Genomic DNA, 10,786 nt, shown 5'->3' on the forward strand with positions numbered 1-10,786 from the left:
TATGATGTGCGGATTATGACAAGCGCTGCGGATTATGATGTGCGGATTATGATAAGCGCTGCGGACTATGAAGTGGGGATTATGACAATGTGCGGATTATGACAAGCGCTACTATGATGTGCGGATTATGACAATGTGCGGATTATGATGTGCGGATTATGACAAGCGCTGCGGATTATGATGTGCGGATTATGATAAGCGCTGCGGACTATGATGTGGGGATTATGACAATGTGCGGATTATGACAAGCGCTACTATGATGTGCGGATTATGACAATGTGCGGATTATGATGTGCGGATTATGACAAGCGCTGCGGATTATGATAAGCGCTGCGGACTATGATGTGCAGATTATGATGAGCGCTGCGGACTATGATGTGCGGATTATGAGAAGCGTTGCAGATTATGACGAGCGCTGCGGATTATGAGCATTTTGGAATTTAGCAGAAAGTGAGAAAACTCTATACACATGTCTGTGTTAAGTTCCCATTCACACACATATACAGATAAATAAAAATATGTTTATTTTGCATCCTGTGTTTTATCCTCTGGAGAATAGAAGAGGACATCAGCATAAAACTGTACAGGAATGTGAGGGACAGACAATCTCATCGGGCAGAGTCCAGCGATCACATCGCACACACTGACATCTCTAACTAACTAAAAACCGGAGCTTCGAGAGAGGCGGGGCAGAGGCGGGACTATGTAGATTAATATGCAGCTGAAGGGAGGAAAAGCTGTTACGGAAATAGCCGAACGGCTGGGGGGAACAGATATCGACGGTGAACTGAATTCGACACAACACCGGTCCTCTTCATTTCAAACCTGCTGAACTAAATGGTGTTCTTGTAATAGAACACAGAATAGTTGAACCTTTCAAGTTCAGCTATTCTGTGTTCTGGAATGGTGAGTAGTCTCTCAGCCATCTGACACTGTCCTCCTGGCTGGTGTCAGTTTACACGGCCGGAGGAAGCAGCACGGGGAGACCGAGAAAAAAAACATTAAAGGAGAACTATGGGGTCAGTGTTTTTCCCCATAGTTCTCCTTGGGGTAACGGGAGGACACAAACTAGCGTCCTCCCGTTACCCTAAGCTCAGTATACCGCGAGCTACAGCTCGCGGTATACTGAGACGCCGCACCTGGAGCGGATCCCGACTTAGATGACGGGATCCGCCCAGCTGCGTGAGTGACAGCTGGCTCTGCCTATCTAGAGGCAGAGCCAGCTGTACCCGCCCCCTCCCCCGTCCGTTCCGCCAGTCAGCGCTGGCAGATCGGAGCGGGGAGAGGGGAATCCAGCCCCTCCCCCTGTCACGGCAGAGAGCCGTGACAGGATCGAGAGGTGAGGGAACCCGGTATGTGTTCCCTCACCTCCCGATCTACTGAGCCGACCTGTGACAGTCTCATTGTCACAGGTCGGCTTAGAACTATGAGGTGAGTGGAAATCACTCATCTCATAGTTCTCCTTTAAATCACTCACCTTGTCACAGACGTGCTGGTCTCCGTCTCTCTCTGCACTGTGAAGCTGCTGCACGCTGGGTCCTCACGCCTGAGGCCCCCAGGGCAGCCCCGTTATTGCCTGTCAGGGCAGCCCATTATTGCCTGTAAATCTTTAATCCGCCAACTGTGTGCCGCGGCTACCGCTATCTGCCCACTGCGCCAGGGGGGGCCCTGCCGATCCCAGCAGGCAGCAAACAAAATGACAAAGTGTAATGGGGGAGCAGGGGGACACGGGCCCCCTACTGGCCTCGGGCCGTGCACGACTGCCCGAATGGTCAGTCCGCCCCTGGCCATGACTGTATGTACTGAACATTTTTTTTAACTTTTTTTCCATGAGTTCTCATTTTCACATCCTTGCCTGTTATACATTATATACATATGCATATACAGTAATAAATATGTTCCACTTTTTTTTTTTTTTATTACTAGCTATAAGCCTCAGTGGACAGCACATTGGAGAATCGGACCACTGATATCAAACACATTGCAGCAGCCCAGGACTCCAGCAGTCTAACATGCCCCCTTGCACATTGCTGCAATCAATGCTGATATTGATTCCTGAGCAGCATTGTTGATTGGAGCAGTGCGCAAGGGGGCGAGTCAGACCTTTGGAGAGCCAGGTTGCTTTGTTGTGTTTGAGAGCAGTGGTCTGACTCTCTAATTTACTACCACAGATTATTTTAACCCCTGCAGCAGCACATAGCAAATAAACAAAAAAAAACTAAAGGAAGAGGAAATTCATCACTGCATATGTACATCTTTTGACACTCCCATAGATTGGAGCCAGTTTAATAAATATAAACATCCATTTGCAAAAATGCATAAAACAAAAATAAATTAATTTTCAACACCATTGAAGTGTCCTTTTGAGATGTTGATTTAAGCAGATAGAGTTGTTTCTAGTGAAACACTGCCTGAACTCGGCATCTATGGATCTTAGGCCTGGGATAATACTCAAAAGTGAACTATGGGAGCAGCAAGTATGTACTGTGAAGCTGGGGCTATCTGGGATAGGCAGATGTGAAAGGCTGAAAACCCTATAATTATTGTGGACCTTGACTCACCCACAAAGAGCAGTATATGTGTGTGGGTTAAGTGTTAAGAAAAGCTAATGCATTTAATGAATCACTAGATCATAGAAGGGGCACAGATCCCTTAAATACATCAGCTTTCAATATATACTTGATAAAACCATTTATATTATAAGACAAATCAGCATTTACCCTTTCAGAACTCTGCATTTTTAACACACAAGGAGCAGTGAGTTGTGATAAAAAATGCAGTGAATGCTGCTGCTGAGTCCTATCCAATGGAAAGGCAGGGATCCTCAATACAGGAAGCAGCACGTCAAACCTTAGCAACAGTGTGACAAGTTTCAACTTGTTTGGTGCAATCAGTCGGTTGTGAGCTACAGTTGAAAGGATGTGTGCCGTAAACCATGGATCATGAACAATACATTAACATGAAATTTAATTTCAAATTGCAAAAAAAGTACTGAAGAAACACATGAAGTGTTACAATTTAGCTTATGGTGATGCTGCAGTGATCAACAAGATGTTGCTCGAGTGATTTCGTCATAGTTGTAAATTGATTAAAGTCGAGGAGAGATCTGTATGTCTGTCAAAATCAAAAACCCAAGGAACACCACTCCGTACCCAGGAACACTACGGTGATCTTTGAATATTATAAGGGCTTATTAGAGTGTTTAAGTAAATGATCTGTGTAGAAAATGGCCTGCGAAATGGCAAATATTTTCATCCTTCATCTTGACAATACTCCATGTCACACATCACTTCCTGTACAGCAGACATCTCAACTCTCCCGGAAGCTCCGGGAGTCTCCCGCTATTAGATAGCGGCTCCCGGCCGCCCGGGAGAGAAACATTTTCTCCCGGAAAGGTTTAATCTGCTCTATCAAGCAGATTAAACCTTTCCCTGCGATCGTTTTTTTTTTTCTTTTCTGACATCGGGAGCCTTAGCCCGACCGTCAGTCAGAAAAGAAAAAAAAAGGCATACGATTGCATAGCTAGATTCCTGTTGGCTATTGCACTTTGCAATAGCCAATAGCAAACTAGCTAATGCACCCGCCCACTGCTGCTGTCAATCAGCAGAGGGGGACCTGAATTTTTCTATCAGGTCCTGTTCTGCTGTTTGAAAGGGGGGGGGGGGCACCTCCCGGAAATGAGAGGGACACCTCCCTGAAAGTGCTTCTTTCAGGTTGGGATCCCTGTGTACAGCAATGTCTGTCAATAAATACATTACCGTGTGTCGCCGTGCTCCTTAGTCACTTAATATTGCACCGTGCGACTACTAGCTTTTCCCCAAAGTCAAAACCATGAAAGATAATATTTTGAATCTATTCAGGACATCATGGCAGCCACGACAGTGCAACTAAAGACACTCACAAAAGAGGACTTCCAGAACTGCTTCAGAAAGTGGCAAGAATGATGAGATAAGTGTGTTCAAAGTGAGGGGGATTATTAGCAATGTGTCTTTTACTGTAATTTTTTTTTTTAAACATTCACTGTATTTTTTATCACACCTTGTATGTGTCTGTACTAAGCATCAAGGAAAGCCAATGCATTACAAGAATTGGTGGATCGTAGAAGGGGCATAGATCCCTGAAATGAATTGGCTTTCTATATACCCTTGATAAAAAAATCTACGTTATAAGAAAAAGTCGTATTTAATCGTTTTTGCCTATATGGGTATGGGCTTTACCAGAACACTCAGGCTTTTCTATTCCTTCTCATCAACAAGAGAAAGGATCTTATACCTCTACATAGCCTACCAAATACCCCTATTAACTCAATCTCACTAAAGTGCAGCCTACACCATTAAAATGCCTCAACTTATTCGAGGGTTACATTTTATGACAATGACCACAGATTATACTACATTTTGAGACCTGCACTGTTATTTGAGCAGCAGTAACTTTTGTATTCACCTCTTTTCTAGAACAGCCAGAAATTTTGCCACAGAGAGGACTATAGCCAGTATGGTCTCCAGAGCTGCTGGATTGTCACCAAATTTGAATTTCTCTCAGTATGTTGTGTATATTGTGGTGTGACAATGGATTATATTCTTGTACTCACCAATATAATAGTAGTACAGTACAGGCTTGTGCAGCTTTCAAATGCATTAAACTTGTTTATTAGATACATCTGGGTTCCTTCTGAGCCTCGTGGGGAGAATCTAAACTTTTTTTTTTTTTAAACAATACGTTTTTATTAAGGTTTTTTACAATACCAGATACAAGTACAGCATGAGTAAGGCCGTGCCAATATACAGTATTCAAGACTTTTAAACGGTCATTTGGAAAGCAAGGTGTGTATGAGACAATATGCAGCTCAGGCGGATAGGACAAGAACAAAACAGTTGTGTAAATTGCAGATTAAACAAAAGGCACGATGCATATATCGTCTTGAAATCCAATCAAATAGCCCTTCAGTAACAGGCCTTGAACCAAAATGCAATTTTCAGTGCGTCTTTGGTCTGAAGGGGATATAAGGGGTAGGAAGGAGGGCAACAGGAATCTAAACTTTGATGCAGACAAATACCCGTGTGCACAAGAAATAAATCTGTTGCCAACTATCTCAGTGGTTTCTGAGTGTGTCAAGCAAGGTGGAAGCGAGGGCAGAGTAAAACCTTGCCATGACATGAATGCAAAAACATTTCCTGCAGTATGTACCTCATCTCTGACAAACACAGCATACATTAAAGAAGTTCTAAGTACTGTACTGACATATTGGAGATCAACAATGCCATAGCTTATACTGAAAAAAAACATATGGCAGTCATAACAAAGGAAAACATTGTCCTCCAAGCAGGGCAGCCATCAGGGGGGTACGGCCGATACTCATGTAAGGGGCCCGGGCAGCCTGGGGGGCCCGCCCGGGACTCTTACATGAGTATCGGCCGACGGTGAAGAGCGAGGAGGCGGATGGGCCCTAGCTGCGCAGGGCCCCAGCATTGCCGCTGCATCGGCTTCGAGACAAGCTGGGGCCCCATCAGCGACGTTGCTCGTGATGTCACTTCCAGCCAGTCCAGTGGCAGAGGAGGCTTGGTGTGCAGGTAAGAGGAGCTAGGAAGGAGGGAGGGGGATGCAGCCCTGACCAGCCTACCTTAGAACCCCTTCAGAGCCCACTATAGACAGTCTCAGATGGGCTGTGCAGCATGTATGGTGGGCTCTGCAGGGTCACTCTCAGGTGAGTCCAGCGTGTCACTAAGCCCTGAGTCCAGCGCGTCACTAAGCCCTGAGTCCAGTGCGTCACTAAGCCCTGCGTCCAGCGAGTCACTAAGCCCTGAGTCCAGCGCATCACTAAGCCCTGAGTCCAGTGCGTCACCAAGCCCTGCGTCCAGCGGGTCACCAAGCCCTGCGTCCAGCGGGTCACCAAGCCCTGCGTCCAGCGGGAGGTGTAATTTCTGATGGCTGCCCTGCCTCCAAGGTTCTTAAACATCTGCAGTGTTTGGTCTGTTGAAGAAATTGTAACTCTGGCGTTTTGCTTCTCATTCTCACAGGAAAGTCTAATTCTAAGGCTCGGCACTCAAACACCTCCACTACTACTCCCGCAACCACCTCAATCCTCTGAACATCAAAAAGACTGACCAAACACTAATTTTTTATTCTTACAAACATAGCCAATGCAAAAACATTCTTGAAATAAAAGACCTACCTAGTGCCTGAGGGCTAAATCTGAACATTGCAAATAACTCTGTTGTGGTCCTAGTGCCGTTCTGAGAAAATAAAGAGAATGCAGGTCCTGTGTATACCTCAGACCATCAAGCTGGTTCTCTTCACTGTTGCTTTTAATAATCATTTTTTGGGGCATAGTTTAGAGCACAAAGTTCTCCTTTTTTGTTGGTTCTTCTTTTAGTATTTCCAAAGAAAAAATAATAATACTAATATACATAATGCCTGATTTTTTGTAATTTTGCCTGTTTTTAAATGGTTTGCATCTCACACAAAAAAACAGGAATTAAAATATTAAAATATTAAAGTGTATCTAATTAGAAGGTTATTCAGAAAAGGGTGAGGAGTTTGGAGAAGGTAGGAGATGTGAACAATCTAAGACAACATAGCTGAACTGGAAAGTGAGCTGAATTGGAGAATCTTTCCAAATCAGCTCTTTTGGCCTAGATTGTTCACTTCTGCCTTCTCCAAACTCTTCACCCTTTTGTGAATAACTCTTTAAAACTTTTTTTTAGAGTTCCTTCCTTTCCTTCTCAATTCCTGTTGTGAAACTAAATTGGCAGAAAGTTCAAAAACAAAAACAAAGGGGATTATTTATGTCCAGTCAAAAATGTGAAACATTTTAGCTTTAGATATACTTTTAAAAATCTTAAATCCCAGCGGCTTCAGGCGCAATTCAATCTGATTCAATCAGATTTCTTTCTTTTATGCTGTGCTTCTTCCACTAGAGGGCAACTCCCCAACACCAGGTGTCTTGACAGTAAAAACAAACAAACAGAAAAGTGCCCGATCTAAGTGTATTCATATTTATTCTGTAAAAGGTTTAACAGTTAAACTACTCTCAAGATAAAAGTCTTTCAAATTGTATGTATAGTTCCTCTCAGTAGGAGCACGTAAGCCCATTCAGCATAGCACTGTCCGTCCTGTTTGCCGGTTCACCTCCGGCTATAGGTCCGTGCTTCGTGCTTGTCTCAGTTGATGCGTTTCAGGTCAAAACCTACATGTAACCCCTTGGGTGCCTGAGCTTTGGCTTTGTACAGGTGAAACTCGAATAATTAGAATATTGTGCAGAAGTTAATTTATTTCACTAATGCAACTTAAAAGGTGAAACTAATATATGAGATAGACTCATTACATGCAAAGCAAGATAATTCAAGCCATGATTTGTCATAATTGTGATGATTATGGCTTATAGCTCATGAAAACACCAAATCCACAATCTCAGAAAATTAGAATATTACATGCAATCAATAAAACAAGGATTGTACATAGAACAATATCGGACCTCTGAAAAGTATAAGCATGCATATGTACTCAGTACTTGGTTTGGGCCCCTTTTGCAGCAAATCAGCCTGTGGCACTGCTGAGGTGTTATGGAAGACCAGGATGCTTCAATAGCGGCCTTCAGCTCTTATGCATTGTTCGTTCTCATGTCTCTCATCTTTCTCTTGGCAATGCCCTATAGATTCTCTATGGGGTTCAGGTCAGGCGAGTTTGCTGGCCAATCAAGCACAGTAAATCCCACGGTCATTGAACCAGGTTTTGGTGCTTTTGGCAGTGTGGGCAGGTGCCAAGTCCTGCTGGAAAATGAAGTCAGCATCCCCATAGAGCTCGTCTGCGGAAGGAAGCATGAAGTGCTCCAAAATCTCCTGGTAGACGGCTGCGTTGACCCTGGACTTAATGAAGCACAGTGGTATTTTCATCCATCTCCTTAGTTGTTTTCTTTGCTTAATGGAGGCCAATAATTTGACTTTACTGAAACATAGTTCCATCCTTTCCACGACCACATGATATGTTTTCTGACATGGTTGTTTAAGAAATGAGAAACTACTCATTGTATCAGTTAGGGTTAAAATAACTTGTTGCAAGATGAAATATTAATCATCACTGCAGTAATAATGGAAGGCTACAACCTACTTGATTAGCTAAATCCAGGTGGTAACATTTTGTTTTGGCCAGGCAGTGTACTTATGTGCATAGGTTGAAGAATGAGGAAATAAAGCAATACACATAATGCAAATATGTCCACAGATTTCTTTACATTCATAACATATCACAGGTGCATGTACATACAGTATATCTGTTGCCAATTTATGTAAATAAAAATGTCCATGGATTTATGAAAATTTATGAAATCACAAGTACCTTGCGTATCAATGTCTTCTTGATGAAAGTGTATTTCTGCAACATACCCCATTTTTCTGTATCACCAAACAAGTCAACTAAGCTACTGACGAAACAGATAGTTTATTTTTTGCATCTCACAAACTTAAAGCTAAACTCCGGCCTTACCTTCCGTCTTCCACTGTTGTACCGCCTCTTCTCCTAGTCTGAAATTGCTTACTTGTATCTCAATGCAAACTGTGAGCTTCTCAGAATGTGCATTAGAAGCTGCAGTAAGTTATAGCGAGCTCACCTCATTTCCTGGCTGGAGGATGTCCAATGTTATCTAACTCTTTCTTTCCCAACCTGACTGTCCCTGGCCCACCCCTTTCAGTCATTGGATTCCATTTCTATCAAAAATGGAGGGTCAGCATCACATGGCATTACCTACTGAACTATGCATGCAAATGCAGCCTGTCTAGCAACGTCCACTCCTCCAAACTGGCCTCCATCCATCAGGGCATTTTGATATTCACATAACTCCTTCCAAGAGCCAGCCCACTGCTTGCATCAGGGCTGAGGGCTCTTGATAGCAGCACTGAGGGTGCAGGGTGCTGTGATGTTTTTAGGAAAATATGTACAGCACCCTGCCCTTCCTGCAGCTATAATCAGCAGAATGTGTGTCCTGTGTACATCTCAGTACAAAAGCAAAAGTTTCCCAGTATACTCACCAGCCAACCTGCAAAAAACTACATTGTCTAATGAATTGGGTTAAAAAGAGGTTTTAGTCGCACAAATTTTGCAAAATATGTGGAAGCCACACTGCCTCTTCAAGGCCCCTCTGTATAGCGTGGTCCTAACTGTAATCTATGAGAGCCTCCATCTTGGAGCATATATAGCAAAGAATGAATTGGGTGCAGGTTTGCCAGAAGAAACGTTTGCTGTTGTACTGTGCATAGCCCTTCCATGTGCACCTTGCTTTAACCCCTTCATGACTGAGCTTGTTTTTGGTTTCTGTTCGTAAATGACTGACACACTTTTGACATTTTTGCTGTGTGATTCTTCCACGTCAGTAATATACTTTCTTACAAAGTGCACCCACACATATTATATATTGTTTTTTAGAGGACAGATATGGCTATATATTTGTATCACATATGTGTGTCTAATGCCTCACTTAGGACAAATAAAATTAAAAAAAGAGGAAAAAACGTAAAAAAGTTTTGATTTGTAGTATTTTTTTTTTAAAAACCAGCACAGCAATACATACAATACATACATTCATTTATTTGTCCCTTATCATTGTGAATTAATCTCACTATTACTGCTTGATAAATGAATACATTTTTGGTTATTATCAGGCTGCTTCAAACTTCAGAACAGCCGATAATAAGTTAGTGACACTGTTAGTGACACTGCAGCAGTTCAGGATTCAGCTGTCACTGAATGTTTCAGAAAACTGAAACATTCTCCTTTCAAGAATAGATACATTGTGTCTATTCCTGAAAGTCAAAAAAAAAAAAAAGCCAGTATAGCTTGAGAGAGATATCTCTCTCGATCTATACGAGCTGTCAGAATGCCGGCAAAAGCCGGCATGTGTGTCTGTGTGTCCGCTCTGCTGTGACTCTCAGACACCCGATCTTCAGGTATCGGGTGACTGAAAAAGGTTAACCCTTTCATTAATGGATGCCTAGATAGTTAGACATTGATTAATGAATGGTAACTGCTGATTTTCAGCGGTTACCAGCCTTCTAGTGCAGCAAATAACTCGTCACATACAGTGTACGTCTCCCGCCACAAAGGGGTTAAAGCTAGTTATGCCATTTGTTTTGCTTGTTTGATTTGGTGTAGGGACACACTGGGGGCTTCAGCTGCTTCTATGATGTCCAGGGCTCCTGGTTTGTCCCTGTACCTTTAAGGAGGTCGGGCTATCTCCTGGTGAACCTGCACCCAATTCATCCTTTGCTATATGTGCTCCAAGATGGATGCTCTCATAAATGCTCTCATTCTAGTTTTTCTGTAAGTTGAAGACATTTCCTTCATGTCCCTTATATTGGTATTTCTGGATGTAGGATGTGACATGACTGATGGATTTATCAAGTCTGTCCCCTTAATGAAGTTCCCAAACAACACACAGACTGTGCAACATGGATTTCAAAGGCCACAGCTGCCCTTTATTGAGCAATAAAACAATTAACAGTTACAAATTACAATAACCAGAATATCAGAGCAAATAAATAACCTCATGGCTGTTGGCTACAAGAATGCGTTTTTGATGTCCATTAGCCATAGAAAGGCCACCTATGCCCCCAGCCATCCAACCCCCACTAGCATGAGAACAGATCTAGAATGAACTCTTCCTGACTTCCCAAGGGACCAAGCCACCATTAACAACTGAAAGCAACGGGGGAAGCACCAAGCCACCAGATGGCCCTCCATTTTGTCTTACCTTTTTCAGACCCCTAAAGACCCCTACCAAGCTAATGCAACAAAC

This window comes from Nanorana parkeri, unplaced genomic scaffold, assembly GCF_000935625.1.
Source record: "Nanorana parkeri isolate BGI_ZX_2015 unplaced genomic scaffold, ASM93562v1 scaffold155, whole genome shotgun sequence".
Lineage (NCBI taxonomy): Eukaryota > Metazoa > Chordata > Amphibia > Anura > Dicroglossidae > Nanorana > Nanorana parkeri.